This window comes from Carica papaya, chromosome 9, assembly GCF_054855325.1.
Source record: "Carica papaya isolate Zhongbai chromosome 9, ASM5485532v1, whole genome shotgun sequence".
Lineage (NCBI taxonomy): Eukaryota > Viridiplantae > Streptophyta > Magnoliopsida > Brassicales > Caricaceae > Carica > Carica papaya.
The window spans coordinates 19,801,393-19,821,106 of record NC_142317.1 but is presented as its reverse complement, the minus strand read 5'-3'; the positions used below and the strand labels follow the sequence as shown (position 1 = coordinate 19,821,106).

The window sequence follows — 19,714 nt, the reverse complement described above, 5'->3', positions numbered from 1 at the left end:
CCTCTCGGCAAAACAATTTTTCTCTTCTCCAATTGTTTCAGATAAGATGGATCGAAGCACACAGCTCCTCAACATGATCGACTCGATAGAACAAGAGGTTTAATGCTTAACATCTTATCTATTTTTCTCTTATCATTTCACCGATCATGTATAAATATCGATATTGTAGAATGATTTGCATTTGAACCGCTAAACTACGCCCGTTGGTGGTGTAAAATTGTGTGATCAGCAAAGTAATTTTTTGTTTTTTACTAGGTTTACTCATAATCACCATTTTATTCTTTGAGCCAATTGGTCCACTAAGGAGTAAGCTCTCCCTATTAAAGCAGCTGCATTCCCAGGGCTCAAATTAGAGACCTTTGGTTAAGCTAGCATGGTGCCGAACCGCTAAGCTACACCCCTTAGTGGTGTAAAATTGAGTGATCAGTGGAGTATTTTATTATTATTACTATTTTTATTGCATACATATGTAATTTTATACCAAAATATGTTTCTTTTGTAAGGAATTATTCAATTTAGACAAAAGAACGAATTTCACGACTCAAAGGATGTAGAAGATCCTAAACTCTTAAAACTTGAATGAACTAAATAAGGTCAAATACTTCCATTGCTAAATTGTTTCCACAAACAATCTTATCCCATTATATATAGATTTAATGTCGTAATTATCATCATAGGTAGTCATGACACAACAGAACATATCAAGATCAAACCATAGAACTTTATTAAGATTTAATTAAGATTTAGAGAATAACAACAAATATATAATTAGAATACCACTCCCCCACACTTAATTTCGACTATGTCCCCATAGTTCGTAAAGTAAAAAAAAAAATTTTGATGGAGTAGCATCCACTGCAGCCTCAGTGAAGTTTGCAAAAAAAAAAAAGGACCTAAAAACATACTGACAACACTAAAGGCGAACTAAGCAAGCAAGTTAGTGGTAAAGGAGAGAAGGGAACTAAAAGATATAATAGGTAAAGATAAACTGAAAAAATAAAAACATAAAGAAAATGAAAATAAAAAATAAAATAAAATAAAATAAAAACAAAAGTGAGACTAACTGTCTGATGGTGGGTAGGGTGGGAGCTGGAATCCTATATGCTGAAAGAACGCCATCATATAATGCTCAGTTCACCTTCGGCGTTCTTCAATTCTTTATTGCCCCCTATTTAGCTGCTCTAATCTCTCCTCCAAGATAAAACTTGAATTAGGGCATGCTCCTACATCAGCCTGGAGAGAGTTAGGACCACCCCTATCCATGGGTCCCGACCACCTTGATTTTAACTTGTCTGGTGGTTTTTTAGTTGATGGCTTATCTTTATCTTCACTAGAGTTACTAATCTCCTCAAATCTGAAGTTCTTTTGTGCATTAAACTGAGGTCTCACTTCTATCAAATCTATTTGCTCTTGACTCTTTCATTCTTCATGTTACTCTTTTCTCCATTCATGATACCTTGTTTTAATGCATTTTTAAGTTAATTTTCTTGAGAAACACCTTGCACGACAGAATTAAGTGTATCCATTATGAAACAAGTATCATCTGAAGTATGTGCATATTTCATGGATTCAGACATATAAAAAATAATTTTCACATCAAATACTCTAAGAGTCAATTTACCATAATAAACATCAATTAAAGCTTTAATAGTTGCTAGAAATGATCTTCCTAGTATCATTGGTATCTTAAAGTCCTCTTCCACATCTAAGATCACAAAGTCTATTGGAAATATAAACTTATCAACCTTAACTAGCACATTTTCTATTATTTCAACTGGAATTTTAATAGATGTATCGGCTAATTGTAAAGTAATCTCAGTAGGCTTAAGTTCTTTCAACCCTACCTTCTTGTAAGCATCATATGGCATCAAATTGATACTAGCTCCTAAATCACATAATGCTTTCTCAATTGAAAGATCACTTAAGTTACATGGAATAGTAAACTTACCTGGATCCTTCAACTTTTGTGGCATCTTGTTTTATAAAATAGCTAAACATTCTTCATTAAGCATCACCATGGCCACGTCTTCCAACTTTCTATTATTTGAGAGAATCTCCTTTAGGAACTTTATATAGCTAGGCATCTGTTTTAAACCTTCAACCAAAGGAATGTTAATATGCAGTTGTTTAAAAATATCCAAAAACTTACCAAATTGCTCATTTTTTTACTGTTGCTTCAATCTCCCTAGATATGCAATGTTAGAGTGTTCTCTTCCTCGATTGGGTAGCTCCTTCTCTTGATTTCTTTTTTTTTTTTCTTCTTCTTTGTTTGGGTTGCTCTCATCTACTTGTGTTATCTTCCTTGGTTCTAACTCTACTAACTATTTTCCACTCCTCAATGTTATAGCATTCACATACTCTCTTGGGTTGGTCTCTGTGTTGCTTGGCAAAGTTCCTTGAGCACACTCAAAAATCAACTTTACCAAATGCCCAATTTGGTTCTCTAGACTCTTGATGGAGGATTCATTACTTTGTAGCCTAGTGTTCGTTGCTATCATGAATTTGGCGAGCATATCCTCTATGTATGGCCTTCATTCAATGGGGGCAGAGCTAGCGGGGAAGCTTTTGTTTGATTATTTTGGTTACCCCATGGAAAATTAGGGTGATTCCTCCATCCAGGATTATAAGTATTAGAATAAGGATTCCCTTGTTGAACTTCATAATTCTGAACTTGCACTGCTTGTGCTGTCACCTATTCATGCTGTCTATCTTCTTAGTTAAGGCCTCAATTTGTGCAGATAGAGCTGTATAGTTGTCAACACTATGCAAGCCGTAATTATTTCTTGATGAAGATCTCTCCTTCTCCCATTAGTAACTATTGTTTACCATCTTCTCAATCAACTTGTAGGCAGCCTCAGGTGTCTTATTGTTCAGTGTTCCTCAAGCTACTATGTCAATCATTATCTTGATATTGGTTGTGAGACCATTATAGAATGTCTGTACTTGCAGCAGCATAGGTAGACCATGGTGAGGAACTCTCCTTAGCAAATCCCTATAGCGATCCCAAGACTCATACAAAAATTCTCCATCTATTTATGCGAAAGTGGTGATTTCATTCCTCAACCTACCTGTCTTTGAAGGTGGAAAGTACTTGGCTCAAAAAGGTAGAGCCATATCCTCCTAAGTAGTGATGGAACCAGCTGGTAACGAATTCAACCAAGCCTTAGATCTATCCTTCAATGAGAAAAGGAAAAGTCTCAATCTAATTGCATCATTACTCATTCCATTATGCTTGAAAGTATCACAGATTTCTAGAAAATTGGCAATGTCCTCATTTGGATCTTCAGCTGGGAACCCAAAAAATTGTACACTTTACTGAATCATCTAGATGATGGCTGGCTTAATCTCAAAGTTGTTAGCTGCTACAGCTGACCATGTGACACTTGGTTCAATTCCAGTAAGAGATAGAATAACATAATCCATCATTGTGCACTCTCTTCACCCTTCTGGTTCATCAACCATTGTTGTTGTTCCTCTTCTCAACAAATTTCTGACACGAGATGGGAGAAGTCTACTTTTTGCTTGTGCTCTCAGTCTGTGGCGAGTCCTCTCGATTTATGTATGAAAAATCAATGGTTCTTTGTTTCTTCTTGTCATGCACTACAGAACCCCTTGTAAATAACTAGCAAAACAAAAAAAATAAGGTAAAAGTACCAAATTAATAAAAATTAGTCAACTTTAATATTGCTAGTATTAGTCCCCAGCAACAGAGCCAAAACTTTGTTGTTATGTGAACTCACCTAGCAAGTGCACTAGTTCGAACACATACTATAGCAATAAGGACTATTATAACAATTATTAGAATCACAACTAATTGATATTATTTGGCCAATGGCTAAGAGAATGAGTATAAACTAAAACTTAACAACAACAAAAAAAAACAATGAACTAAGATTAATTAGCAATCAAGATATAATAACGGTCAAGATCTTAGAATCCACCCTAAGTTCAACTATGAATTTCCTAAATTCAATCTACAACTAGAACTTCCCCCAATTTCGTTCAATCATGTAGTAATCTCTTCTCAATTAACAATCAAGATATAATAATAGTCAAGATCTTAGAATCCACCCTAAGTTCAACTATGAATTTCCTTAATTCAATCTACAACCAGAACTTTTTTCCAATTTCATTCAATCATGTAGTAATCTCTTTCTAAAGATCAATTACCTTCCCTACTTCATTATAACACACATATCTCTATGGATTAGTATGAATAAGTGGATTAACATTCAATCATCAAATATATAGATCATACCTAATATCTCTACATTCAATTTATTGTGCTAACTTTCTATTCTAATAAACAATCAATCTCTCAATCCAATCATTCATCATAAATCAATAAATAGGTGATCAATTTATTTATGCATTAAGCCACAAGATAACACATAGGGATTGGGGAAAAAGCTTTTCATAGATTGAAAAAGAAAATCACAAAGTATCCCTTAGGGTTTCATCAAAGATCCCAACAGAAGAGTTTAGTTACACATCTTAATGAAAATTATAAGAATGAAATCTAAAAGAAACGTGAAAAGAATGACCGACAAAAATAAGTTCTTGATGTCTGCAGCTGTCTTCCCTCCTCTCCTCCTCTAGTCTCCCCTTTTCTTTTTTAGATCCTCTCTTTTTTATATCGTTCAAAACCTAATTTTCTAATCTGGCACGTCCCACGACAATGTCGAATTTACATACAGCTGTGTCTTCCTCAAAATTATGTCAATTTTTAGCTTTTAAACATGACATGACCGTGTCTCCTAGGCGCACAGCTGTGTCTCTTTTGTGGAACAAAATAGAAACGCTGCCTTCTTAACACATGGCTGTGTTAACCCAGTATAGGGCACACGGTCGTGTCTTTCAGGAACATGGCCATGTCTCACTCCTCCTAAGAAATAAAAATGTTGGCTCCATAACACATAGTTGTGTGCTATGGCCATCTCTCCCACATCTTCATGTTTCAACCCTTTTTTGTCCAAATCTTGTTCCAACCCATTCTAATTTGCTTTCAAGTTCTAAAATAATTCTTGAAAAGTGCTAGAGACAATCCAACAGCATATCTGGCAAAAATCGATCAAAATTAACTCAAATAAAATAGAAAAATATCTATAAAATTCAATTATATCAATTATCTTTCCACTCAAAGAGTTATAGAGCCTATATGCTTTATATTGAGAGAAATAACCAACAAAGATTCATTTCACAGATTTTTCATCAAGTTTGCTGTGATTCTGTGAATCTATCAAGGAATAGGCCATACAACCAAAGATTTTTAAGTGGCTTACCTAAGGTCTCCTACCACTCAAAGCTTCATATGGTGTTTGGTTGAGAACAGCCCTTGTAGGAGATAAATTCAATAGATAGATAGCAACAACAACATTTTCAGCCCCTTATCTTTTCGCAACCTTTTTGCCATTTCAACAACTGTTAAGTTTTTACGTTCATCCACTTTGTTTTGTTCTAGTGTATGTGGTGTTGTCAATTCTCTGTGCAAACCTTGTTCTTCACAAAATTGATTAAATTCGTTAGATAGAAACTCCCCTCCTCTATCAGTATGCAATGCCTTTATGCTTCTTCCACTTTATTTCTCAAGGAGTGCCTTGAACTTCTTAAAGATCTCAAACGTTTCAGAGTTGAATTAGAGAAAGTAGACTTAACTCATACGGCTGTAATAATCTATAAACAACAAAAAATATTGACTTCCACTAAAAGATTGTGCTTTCATAGGGCCACACAAATCAGTATGTACAAGTTCAACACACTCATATGCGCTTCTAGACTTTCCTATAGCAAATGGTTTTTTACATTATTTCCCATAAATGCACCATTCGTAAAAATTTAAGGACTCAATTTTAGGTAGCCCGAACACCATTTCCTTTTATCTCAATAATTGTAGACCTTTTACATTCAAATGTCCATATCGTAGATGCCACAATTTTGACTCTTTATTTTCTTTGACAATAAGAGCATGGTTTTTAACACTAAAAACCTCAAGTTGGAAAAGCTTATTAAGTTCCATTTAAACATCAACAATAATTCGATCAAATGTTTTATCTCTAATCACACAAGAAACATCATCAAACATTATAGAATACCCACTAGCCATAAGCTGCCCAATGCTCAATAGATTTTGTGATAAAGTAGGAATAAAATAGACATTGTGAAGGAGTTTTGTGTTACCATGACCATTGTTTAATGCCACCATGCCTTTGCCATCATCACCAAGTCTTACTTTCACCTTACATGACCCATCCAGCTCATTGAATAAAGATTTGATCCCGGTCATATGGTTGAAGCAACCACTATCCAAAAATCATATGCCACTTGAAGCTTTAGTACCATCTTGATAGGCCATAAATAGCTTAATCTCCTCCTCATCTTCAACATAATTTGCTTGATTTTCTCTTTCTAGCAGTCTACCTTTACATCCTCGTATCGTTTGCAATAATAACACTAAATATTACTTTTGTAATTTTTTTATTTTCCAATCATCTCCCTTTGTTCATCTTGTCCAGCAATTCTGCCTTTACCTTAATTACCGCTGCCTCGATAACCTCCTCTACCACATCCTCTACTTGTGCCTTCTTTGAATCATCTTGTTATTTGGGAGACTCCCCCATCACTTGAAAAGCCTTCTCTTTAGTCTTTTCATTCACCTGATTCAATCTTTGCCAATGGGATTACAAAGAACCCATCAGCTCGTCAAATGAGTAAGTAGCTAAGTCCTTAGACTTCTCAATGGCTACAACAATGTGATCAAAACTTAGAGTTAAACACCTTAACACTTTTGCAATAGTTGTTTGATCAGAAATCTCTTCCTTGTAAGATATCATTTAATTAACAACCGTTGCAACTCGTAAAAGAAATTCATGTATGGATTCTCTAATTTTCATTTACAACATTTCAAAGTCACGACGGAGAAATTGAAGTTTTACCATAATTATCTTCGATGAGCCTTTGTATGTTGTTTGCAAAGTCGTCCATGCTTCTTTGGTTGTATTTAAAGTTGAAACTTTAGAAAAAATATATTCATGCACTGCTTGCTGGATGAAAAATAGTGCTTTGGAATCCCTTTTTTATTTTCTCTTAACCTGCCTTCTTCATCCGAATTAGGATACCCATTCTCAACCAATTCCCATAAATCTTGAGACTTGAATAATGTCTTCATTTTAATGCTCCAAAATTCGTAGTTTTCACCATGAAAAGATAGGAATTAATGGTTGAGAAATACTCACGACATTGCCATTTGTCACCATGAGATGCACGCTCAATTGCAACCATACTTTGCTCTGATACCACTATTGTTGAAGAAGAGAGCTTTGTTAAACTCAAACTTGCGGCAAATTTACTGCGGCAGCAAAGAAAAATATAGCAGACAAGAAATGAATGTAGTAGAAAAATAAAAGTATTAATTAAAACATTTTATGGGTATGAATTGCTATTGGAATTTTAGATGCAGTGGGATATATTCAGCAACCAGAAATGCCTTTTAAATAGGCTTTACAACTGAACTAAAAATAAAAAGAAATGGTAGAGCAATCTGCCACTAACTCAAATTCTATCACTACTAACAAAACATCATAAATTTTAGGAGATAAATCGAAAACTAAGTCAAATATCCAACTGTCAATGTTGAATCAGTCTACAATAGGCAGTGCGACTTAAGATTTTAAAAATGAACTTTTATAGCTTACTGTTGCAGCCATAAAGATGAAAAGACCAAAAATCACTACAAGAGCTGTTGAAGTTACTGAAATACACATATCAAGAGACATGTGGCTTGAATACTATGACATGAAAATAGAAAGGTTCATCGGGAAACAAGTACGGTTATTCCAAACATGATCAATTCTTGGATACCTTGTGGCTAAGCTTCTACTTCCAGACCCAAGTGCAGCAAAAATTCTAATAACTAAAGATGATTCTTAGCTTCTCAATGCCTTCTCTTGCATGATAAGTGCTAACCCCAAGAGAAAGCATGGTCAAAAGAACTCCCAACAGACGTATATAATATAAGATTCTGAAGCTGCTTTCACACAAGGATAGGTAACTTTAATTTATGGCTCAACTTACCTATCTAAACAACTTAAATGTATAATGGTGATGATAACAATGGTTTATTTTTCATTTTATTTGGAGGTTAAAGCTTTTGAGCAGTGATTCGGGTATCATAGGATTTTAATGTAAAAATGATATGTTGATTTAGGATTAGTATTAGCTCGAAACATCTTCTTGGATTGGAGATTAAATAAGTTGCTTTCTATTTACAGACTTTATATCATATACATAGTATTATAGGAGTAAAAGACATTCTTTTAAAGAGTTCACTATAAATCAAAAATACCTTACATTATTTTAATTCTATTGTTTGATTATGATATTTTCTGCATCTTGTAAATCATTTTGTATTGGTTATGGTATTTTTCTATCTCATAAATCATCACCTTGCCATCTAAATTAATGCTTGATAAAAAAACTTTTCAATACATTTCCTAGGTTGATTCCAGATTAGTTGAAAAAATTCAACTTGTATGTAAAGCATTGTTTGAGAGAGTGATTAGAAAGTGATGATAAGATATTTCTTGCAAACTCATATTTTTATTCATTACATATTTTTGCATTACTATAGACTTGTAAGTTTTTAGTTCTTAGCATCAACTCATGAAGGAAACTAAATCTCTGTTACAAAGTTCCAAGTTTATGGGATTAGTTCATAGAAGAAACTAAAGCTCAGCTCATAAAGGAAACTAAACATATAGCATTCAACAACTTTTGCTTCATCTAGGTCTAGCATTAGCTACAATCCTTCTCTCAAACTGTACCACAAAAGATATCAAAAATAAAAAAATAAATATATTTCCAACAACAATAGAAATTAATCTCATATATATGTATATATTTTCAATTTGTAAACGAAGAAATTACATAGTTTCTATTTAGGTTGTGGGTCAAATCACACTAGTAATGTAACAGCCCTGGAAATTCATAATGGAATGTATATTAAAAATATCAAATGCGGAAGCGAAGTCAAAAATTCGATTAACATCCCTTACACTAAAACCAAAAACATGCTCACAATATAAAAGATCAAACTACCTAAAGGAGAAACTTGAAAGTAAAAGTTACAAATATGGCTATGGAGTCTTTAGGCGTCCCCTTCGTCGTCCTCCTGCGGAACTGGCTCGGGAACAAGGTCTTCCTGATCTGAAATGATTAAATAAGGAATGAGCAACACTAGCCCAGTAAAGACATCACGATATTTCACCGTCACGGAGGTAAAGGTGGGTAGAAAACACAAAAAGACCAATGGAGCATAATTTACAACAAAACCTTTTATCAATAATAAAACCTTTACCATTCACTTACCTCGGTGAAATTCATAAGTCAATATACGAAAACAATAACATCATCATCATCATGAAATCATATATAAACTGTATAACGTAATACTTATCAAGCCTTTCGTAATACAATCGTTACACAATATATTTTCTTCATTTACCAGCCCACTAGTATCCATGGGGATCCATAGGGGTCCCGCTACCCGTTAACCCTTAACACTTGAAATCATATTCCAGGGCCGTCCCCATACCCCGTCCGGTATTGGCGCCAAAACTATAAACCTCATTACCCCGTCCGGTATGAGGGTGAAACGGGCCGTCCCCATACCCCGTCCGGTATGGGCGCCAAAACAAATAAGATCTCCATACCCCGTCCGGTATGGGAGACCACAATCCCGGTAGGGTTCCCTACGGACCCGGTCCGTCCACCATCTCCCAGGATATCTAGTCAGGCTGACCACATTATACAATTACCCATTTACGTAATCTTTCATTCTCTTTTTCCCTCAGTCAGCATTATCAATACACATACAAACAAGCAAGACGATAATTTATGCCGAACAGACAACATACAGTATCAATATCCCAATCATTCAATCCATAATCAGTAAAATAGTAAAATATGCACACGAAACTATAAAATGAAAACATCAAACCTCATGCTGCATTTAAAACTGTAAAATAGGCCAAATAACAGTTAACCGACAAACACACTAGACTCGGGCTCCATTAGCGACATTAAGCAATTTCACACATTCGTTGATTCATGAAATACCGTTTTATCATTTATTGAACTTTAATACCGTGATAGGAAATAGGGTGAGGGGTCCTTACACGGCTTCACAGTGCGCCTACAGGCTGTCCCTAATTTTCCCTGAATTTTTTCCCGGGGAACTGAAACGCACTACTGGTACTTGCACGTGTTCCAAAAAATCTCAAATTAGGCCCAGGGCCCCCTTTCGGCCAATATCGCAACTCCGGCACGGCGACTCCGCCGTGCTCCGGCGACGGCGCCGCCGCTTGCGGCGGCAGTTAGCCTCGGGTTGGCCGTTTTCGGCCGTTTCAGGCCGAATTCGGCCACACTCGCATTGGTTCCTGCGATAAAACAACCCTACTGCCCTCGGGGGGCCGAAAATTTACGGAAAACTGAAGCTTACCGGCGACGGTGCTCTCGGGTGCGGCGGCTCTCCGGTGAAGTTCGTGTTTTGGTGATTCGGCTCCAACCAACCTGTAGAGAAAAGAATGGTGATCACAGTGATATAAAAATTGCATTAAACGGAGGCCGGGAAGGGCCTCATCGGAGGCAAAAACCGAGGAGGGGCGCGGCGGCGCCGTTGGCTTTCGGCCGTGTTTTCCGGCTGTTTGGCTGGGATTTTGGTTCCGATTTGGTCACTGGTGAAATCAGCGTGGAAAAACGAGTCGGGGGTATGAAATTTACCTCGATCGGCAGTCGAAAATCTCCCCGGTGCGGCGGTGGGTGGCGGCGGCTGGCTCTGGTTCGTCTTCTCCGGCGAGGGCAGGCGGCTAGGGTTTTGTGGTCTAGTGTGGGGGTTCTATTTATACCCTTTTTCCTTTTGATCTTAGCCGTCCATTTTGATTTGATCTGGGCCATCCGTTTTTGATTAAATCTGGGCCGTCCGTGCGATTAAATCTGGACCGTCCGTGCGCGCGATTGATCTGGGCCGTCCGATCGCGCGCACGCGGATCGCCAACGTGGCCCGTCTCCGGTCGATGTGATTTTGCCACGTGGCAGGTCCTGGTTGGCCAGGACTGCTGACTGGGTCTGCTGACGTTGCTGCTGACCTGGCGCGTGCGTTTTTTTTTTTTTTTTTTTTTTTTTTTTTTTCCTCTTCTTCTTCAATTTCCTGGGCTCTACAACTCTCCCCCCCTTAAAGAAATTTTGTCCCCAAATTTGTGTCGTTGCTCTTGATCGAACAGATGGGGATATTGGGCCCTAAATTCTTATTCCAGTTCCCAAGTAGCCTCCCTAGGCGTGTGGTTCTGCCACACGACTTTTACAAATGATATTTCCCGGTTGCGGAGTATTCTGCTCTCTCGGTCCGTGATACCGATCGGTACTTCTTCATAAGACAAGTCCTCTCGGAGTGGAAGCGGTTCATGAGCCAAGACATGAGAAGGGTCCGGATTGTACTTACGTAGCATAGATACGTGAAACACATTATGAACCCGGGAGAGCTCAGGAGGCAGTGCAAGTCTGTAGGCAGTGGTACCAATCTTGTCTAAGATTTCAAAGGGTCCAATATATCTGGGGTTTAATTTTTCCCTCCTGCCGAACCTACTAATTCCCTTGAAGGGGGTGACTTTAAGAAACACCCAGTCGCCTTTCTCAAAGGCCAGGTCTCTCCTCCAGGTATCAGCATAACTCTTCTGCCTACTTTGAGCTGTCTGGATGTTCTTCTTGATCTTAACTATCTTGGACGTGGTTTCTTCTACCAAATCCGGGCCAAACAATCTTTTATCGCCCACTTCCTCCCAACAGATCGGTGACCTGCACGGATGCCCGTATAGCGCCTCGTATGGGGCCATGCCGATGCTTGCTTGGTAATTGTTGTTGTAAGCAAACTCTATCAGGGGTAGGTGGTCGTCCCAATGGCCCCCGGAGTCAAGGACACAAGCTCGGAGCATATCCTCCAGCGTACGAATTGTCCTCTCTGATTGTCCATCGGTTTGGGGGTGGAAAGCAGTACTAAGAGACAGCTTTGTTCCCATAGCTTGCTGGAAACTATTCCAAAACCGAGAAGTGAATCTGGGATCCCTGTCGGACACTACTGTTACTGGAACTCCATGCAGTCTGACTACCTCCCGGATATACATTCTTGCCAACTTGTCCAAATGATCAGTCATTCTGATGGCCAGGAAGTGGGAAGACTTAGTGAGTCGGTCAATAATTACCCATATAGCATCATGTCCCGATCGTGCCTTGGGTAGTCCCGATACGAAGTCCATGGTGATGTGTTCCCACTTCCACTCTGGAATCGGTAAAGGCTGAAGTAACCCGCCCGGGCGTTGATGTTCTGCTTTGACCTGCTGACATACCAAGCACTTAGATACAAAGTCGGCTATATCTCTCTTCATCCCATTCCACCAGAACCGAGGTCGCATAGTTTGGTACATTTTCGTACTTCCTGGATGCATGACGAACCTTGAACTATGGGACTCTGTCATGATGTCTCTTTTTAACTCACTGTCGTCTGGGACACACACTCTATCCTTGAAACGAATCAATCCGTCGGCAGAGATCTGAAATTCTGAGCTCACTCCCTGTTCTGCATCCTTCTTGCGGGTTACTAGGGCGGGGTCGACTGACTGGGCTTCTTTTATTCTTTAGATTAACTCGGGTTGGACTGCTAGGTGGCCCAAACATGTGACTCTCTCCAGATCTCGCAGGCGAACCTGCTGTGTAGCCCCAATGGACTTACACTCTGAAACCATCAGATGGGCTAGGGTGCCTGCATTTTTCCTGCTGAGGGCATCGGCCACTACGTTGCCCTTACCTGGATGGTATAGGATGTCACAATCATAGTCCTTGAGGAGTTCCATCCACCTTCTCTGACGCATGTTGAGATCCTTCTGAGTGAAGATGTGCTTCAAACTCTTATGATTGGTGTAGATCTGAAAGGTCTCTCCATACAAATAATGGCGCCAGCTTTTCAAGGCGTGTATGATTGCGGCAAGCTCCAAGTCATGGGTAGGATAGTTCTTCTCATGATTCTTTAGCTGTCTAGACCCATATGCTATAACCTTTCCATGCTGCATTAGGACACAACCCAGGCCCAGATAGGAGGCATCACTATAAACTGTGTACCCTCCTGATCCACTCGGTAGAGCCAGCACTGGTGCAGTAGTCAGTCGCTTCTTCAACTCTGAAAAACTCCTTTCGCAGTTCTCATTCCATTCAAACTTTGCATTCTTCTTTGTGAGTCGGGTTAGAGGAGCTGCTAGACTAGAGAACCCTTCGACAAACCGGCGGTAATAACCTGCCATCCCTAGGAAACTGCGAATTTCCTTAACTGTTGTCAGCCTTTCCCAACCAAGTACTGCTTCAACCTTTTCAGGGTTCACCGACACCCCTTCCTTCGATATAACACCTAGGAAGGTGGTTTGCTCGAGCCAAAATCCACACTTGCTCAACTTCGCATACAACTTCTTTTCCCTGAGTACCTGTAGGACTTGGGCAAGATGATGAGCATGTTCTTCCCTACTTCTTGAGTAGACTAAGATATCATCAATGAACACGATGACAAATTGGTCCAAGAATTCTCTGAAGATCCTGTTCATTAGATCCATAAAGATGGTCGGGGCGTTGGTTAGCCCAAACGGCATAACCAGGAACTCATAGTGTCCGTACCTGGTTCGGAAAGCCATCTTGGGGATGTCTTCTGCTCTCACTTTTACCTGATGGTAACCTGATCGTAGATCTATTTTAGAAAAGACCTGTGCACCCTGCAACTGATCGAAAAGGTCATCAATCCGGGGAAGAGGGTATTTGTTCTTAATTGTTACCTTGTTTATCCTTCTGTAATCAATGCACAGTCTCAACATTCCATCTCCTTTCTTTGCAAAAGTAACCCCGGCACCCCATGGGGAAACGTTGTGTCTAATGAAGCCACTGTTTTGTAGCTTAGTGATCTGTTTCCTTAGTTCTTCCATCTCGATGCGGCTCATTCGGTAAGGAGCTACCGAGATGGGCTGGGTTTCTGGCTGTAAGTCTATGGTGAACTCGACCTCTCTGTCCCCTGGTAGGCCGGGCAGTTCATCCGAAAATACGTCTGGAAAGTCTCGGACTACTGGAATCTCTTGAATACAAACTTCTTTCTTGGGTTTACCTAGTTAGAGAAAATACAAGATTAAGGCACTGGAAATTAAGAAGAAAAGAATTTGCCATTAGGGGAAATCAGTACCGAATAATTTTATTAACTTGTAAATGGCTCCTCGTTGGGAGGATTAAATACAATCTTTTTGTTAAAGCAGTCTATGGTGGCGTGATACGCCGCTAGCCAATCCATTCCTAGGATTACATCAAAATCCCCTGTGTCTAAACCTATCAGGTCTACCCTCAATTTCCTATCTGCTATCTCCACGGCACATGCCCTGTAGATAACCTCTCCTAGCAATGTCTCCCCCCCAGCGGTAGATACAAGCAATAATGAATCAAGTCTATTAGGTGATACACAAATTTTGGAAGCAAGAACATGTGAAATAAAAGAATGTGATGCACCAGTATCAAACAAAACATGAGCAATGTGGCCAGAGATAGTATACATACCATGTACCACGTCCGGGTCTGCGTCGGCATCCTTCTGGGTAAGGTTGTAAACTCTGCCCTGGATTGGAGGCCTCCCTTGATTCTGGTTCCTAGGGCACTCCCTTGCATAATGCTGGGCACTGCCGCATATGCGACAGGTGTTGTTGAGGTGGTAGCAGGGTCGGTCCCCATGATTCCTGCTGCAGTACCGGCAGATCTTCCCACGTGCTGCCCCCGTAGCCTGAGGAGGGGCCTGGACGGCGGGTCTAGGCCTCTTACTGGGTTGGACAAGCATGGTAGGCGCTGGCCTGCGGAGCGGGACTGAGGGTCGGGAACTTCCCGCTAGCTGAGGGCGGGTGTCGAAGCTCCTTTCTATGATCTGCGCCTTTGCCAGGACTGCCGAATATGTCTCGAGCTCCATCACCAGTAAATGCTGTCTGATGTCCGGGCGGAGACCCCACTGGAATTTCCTGGCCTTTCGGCCCTCATCCAACAATGTCTCCGGGACATGTCGGCCCAGCTCCAGGAACTTACGGGCATACTCCGACACTGTCATATTTCCCTGGACCAATTGAGCAAATTCCATTTCCTTTAGATGTTGGATGTGTTTAGGGAGATACTCCGCATGGAAGGCCGCTAGGAACTGCTCCCAAGTAACTGGTGCAGGCAGGGTGGCCCGCTTGAGCTCCCACCAGCGTACTGCTTCCCCTACCAGCATGTAGGAGGCAATGGCAGCCCTCTGCTTAGGAACTACTCCCAGGGTCTCGAAAGCTCTCTCAGTCTCTGCCAGCCAGTATTGGGTCTCTTCGAAAGAGGATCCCCCTGAAAAAGTAGAAGGGTTCAGTCTTTTGTACCTCTCTATGAAGCCGGGGTCGATCAAAGAAGGAGCGGGGTCCCGAGGTAGAGGGACTGGGGCCGGCTAAGGGTGAACTGGGGGACCCTGTGGTGGCGCCTGCTGATGTGGTGGGGGCACTGGAATGTGCTGTGGCGGCACCTGTTGGTACTGTGGCTGTGGTACCGGGTCGTACCGCGGCTGTGGTGCCGGGTGGTACTGTGGAGGAACAGGCTCCTGCCGGGGTGGCTCGGGATCAACTTGCTGTAGCGGGGGCTCAACTTGCGCTAGCGGAGGAGGTCCCGATAACTCCCTTCTCTCCTCTTGCCTTCGCTGGGCAGTTGCAAGAGCCTCCACCATCTCGAATAGTCTATCTAAATCCTCCCGAAGTGAATTATCTGGGGCCGCTCGGTTTAGTGGGGGCCTTCATCTCCTCATTCCCGTGTACCTGCATTCACAAGGAATGATTGAGTAACGATATATCGGTGAGTATTTCTCTAAGGCACTATTGTGTAAGGGATGGGTCCGAGGAAATGCGGCTCTGATACCAACTGTAACAGCCCCGAAAATTCATAATGGAATGTATATTGAAAATATCAAATGCGGAAGCGAAGTCAAAAATTCGATTAACATCCCTTACACTAAAACCAAAAACGTGCTCACAATATAAAAGATCAAACTACCTAAAGGAGAAACTTGAAAGTAAAAGCTACAAATATGGCTATGGAGTCTTTAGGCGTCCCCTTCGTCGTCCTCCTGCGGAACTGGCTCGGGAACAAGGTCTTCCTGATCTGAAATGATTAAATAAGGAATGAGCTACACTAGCCCAGTAAAGACATCACGATATTTCACCGTCACGGAGGTAAAGGTGGGTAGAAAACACAAAAAGACCAATGGAGCATAATTTACAACAAAACCTTTTATCAATAATAAAACCTTTACCATTCACTTACCTCGGTGAAATTCATAAGTCAATATACGAAAACAATAACATCATCATCATCATGAAATCATATATAAACTGTATAACGTAATACTTATCAAGCCTTTCGTAATACAATCGTTACACAATATATTTTCCTCATTTACCAGCCCACTAGTATCCATGGGGATCCATAGGGGTCCCGCTACCCGTTAACCCTTAACACTTAAAATCATATTCCAGGGCCGTCCCCATACCCCGTCCGGTATGGGCACCAAAACTATAAACCTCATTACCCCGTCCGGTATGAGGGTGAAACAGGCCGTCCCCATACCCCGTCCGGTATGGGCGCCAAAATAAATAAGATCTCCATACCCCGTCCGGTATGGGAGACCACAATCTCGGTAGGGTTCCCTACGGACCCAGTCCGTCCACCATCTCCCAGGATATCTAGTCAGGCTGACCACATTATACAATTACCCATTTACATAATCTTTCATTCTCTTTTTCCCTCAGTCAGCATTATCAATACACATACAAACAAGCAAGACGATAATTTATGCTGAACAGACAACATACAGTATCAATATCCCAATCATTCAATACATAATCAGTAAAATAGTAAAATATGCACACGAAACTATAAAATGAAAACATCAAACCTCATGCTGCATTTAAAACTGTAAAACAGGCCAAATAAAAGTTAACCGACAAATACACTAGACTCGGGCTCCATTAGCGACCTTAAGCAATTTCACACATTCGTTGATTCATGAAATACCGTTTTATCATTTATTGAACTTTAATACCGTGATAGGAAATAGGGTGAAGGGTCCTTACACGGCTTCACAGTGCGCCTACAGGCTGTCCCTAATTTTCCCTGAATTTTTTTCCCGGGGAACTGAAACGCACTACTGGTACTTGCACGTGTTCCAAAAAATCCCAAATTAGGCCCAAGGCCCCCTTTCGGCCAATATCGCAACTCCGGCACGGCGGCTCCGCCGTGCTCCGGCGACGGCGCCGCCGCTTGCGGCGGCGGTTCGCCTCGGGTTGGCCGTTTTCGGCCGTTTCTGGCCGAATTCGGCCACACTCGCATTGGTTCCTGCGATAAAACAACTCTACGGCCCTCGGGGGGCCGAAAATTTACGGAAAACCGAAGCTTACCGGCGGCGGTGCTCTCGGGTGCGGCGGCTCTCCAGTGAAGTTCATGTTTTGGTGATTCGGCTCTGACCAACCTGTAGAGAAAAGAATGGTGATCACGGTGATATAAATTTGCATTAAACGGAGGCCAGGAAGGGCCTCATCGGAGGCAAAAACCGAGCAGGGGCGCGGCGGCGCCGCTGGCTTTCGGCCGTGTTTTCCGGCCGTTTGGCCTGGATTTTGGATCCGATTTGGCCACTGGGGAAATCAACGTGGAAAAACGAGTCGGGAGTATGAAATTTACCTCGATCGGCGGTCAGAAATCTCCCCGGTGCGGCGGCGGCCGGCTCTGGTTCGTCTTCTCCGGCGAGGGCAGGCGGCTAGGGTTTTGTGGTCTGGTGTGGGGGTTCTATTTATACCCTTTTGCCTTTCGATCTTAGCCGTCCATTTTGATTTAATCTGGGTCATCCGTTTTTGATTAAATTTGGGCCGTTCGTGCGATTAAATCTGGGCCGTCCGTGCGCGCGATTGATCTGGGCCGTCCGATCGCGCGCACGCGGATCGCCAACGTGGCCCGTCCCCGGTCGACATGGTTTTGCCACGTGGCAGGTCCTGGTTGGCCAGGACTGCTGACGTGGCTGCTGACGTGGTGCGCGCGTTTTTTTTTTTTTTTTTTTTTTTTTTTCTCTTCTTCTTCAATTTCCCGGGCGCTACAAGTAATTTAGAAATGTGTTGTAAAAATAAATATACAATATAATAGCTTTAAAAGATTATTAATGAAAATGTGACATGATTACCCATTATAAAAAATACCAACAATAATTATTAATTACCTCATGAAGAATGCTTAATTTTTCTTGCAAGATTGAGAATTCATGTTTGAGTGCTTCCAATTAAAAGATACACCTATAGAAAAGACACAAGTGTCTCAAGATGAATTTTTGAACCAAAGTAATTTGATCATCAATATTTGAGTAAATGAAATTTCAATATATATATATATATATGTATTGGTGCGTATATTTGTATAAGAATATTATAGAGATGAAAAAAAAAACACAAAAATAAATGTTTGCTCACTGTTGCTTAGATTGTTCCTCAATAGGCTTAAGGAATTCACGACAGATCTGTGCCATGCGACAAGCACCAATGCTGGAGTACCATAGTAACCATGATTATATATATACACACACACACACAATAGTATTTATTATGATCTATACATTAATATCATTTATATAGTTTATCCGGGGTTGTCTAATTAATTATCATGATTATCATGAAGAAGCCCCTTTGATTTTGAAAATAAGTTCTCCAATCTCGTGAAAGTCCACCTCCGATTTTTCACTGAAGTTAAATAAAGAGCAAAATTATCTATACTTATATATACACACCCAATTATATATATATTTATACCCACATAATATATGAATGATTAAACAGATATAAATGAATCAAACGACTGTTTATATTTTTATTCGTATTAGAATATTAAGTTCCACTTTTTGCATTACGCAAAATTAATATATATTGCATTTTACAAAAAATACTAAAGACATATGCAATATTATATCTATATTATATATATATATATATAGACACACACATACAATTTTATTATCATATTCGTTAAAATAACTCGAGAATCCTTCATTAAAGTAGGAAGCAGATGGAAAAAATAGAAAGGTCCACATTCTTGAATCTCTTTCATTCCATAAGCCATTGCAAGCTGCTCGTCCACTATTCCCTGCACCTCACCATTACAAGTATTAACTAAACACGCATGCATCAAAATCATTATATATATATATATGTATCATACAGTTGCATAATGGAGAAAAAGTGTGAGAGAGAGAGACAGTAATGAGAAGAAGAGCTAATCAACTGGTAATTGAGAGTGATGAAAAAGACAGTGTCTATAGGTGTATGTATATACATATAGCGTGAAATGGCGGTTTCATAGAGTGGAGTTATTGATAGTGAGTTGTTCACCGTTTTCCTTCACAAGGAAACAAAATTGCGGTCACCTATGCATATAACTCTCTGTTCTCTGATCTGTAAACCACTCATTATTCATAAACATTTTCTATGTCATGTGCTGAGCATTTTTTCTTTTTCAATTTTCTTTTTTGTTTCTAGTCTTTTCTGTTTAGGGTTAATTCATCCTTAGGAGCATTAATATATATATATATGTCTACATATATATAACATACATG

At 40.3% G+C, this 19,714-nt stretch overlaps 2 pseudogenes; one reads left to right on the top strand and one right to left on the bottom strand.

Moving 5' to 3' along the window:
- Window positions 1-7,969, top strand: part of LOC110825007 (neutral/alkaline invertase 3, chloroplastic-like) — a 41,562-nt pseudogene extending 33,593 nt beyond the window's left edge.
- Window positions 1,130-6,283, bottom strand: LOC148240157 (uncharacterized; annotated as a pseudogene).
- Window positions 7,970-19,714: the final 11,745 nt, after the last annotated feature.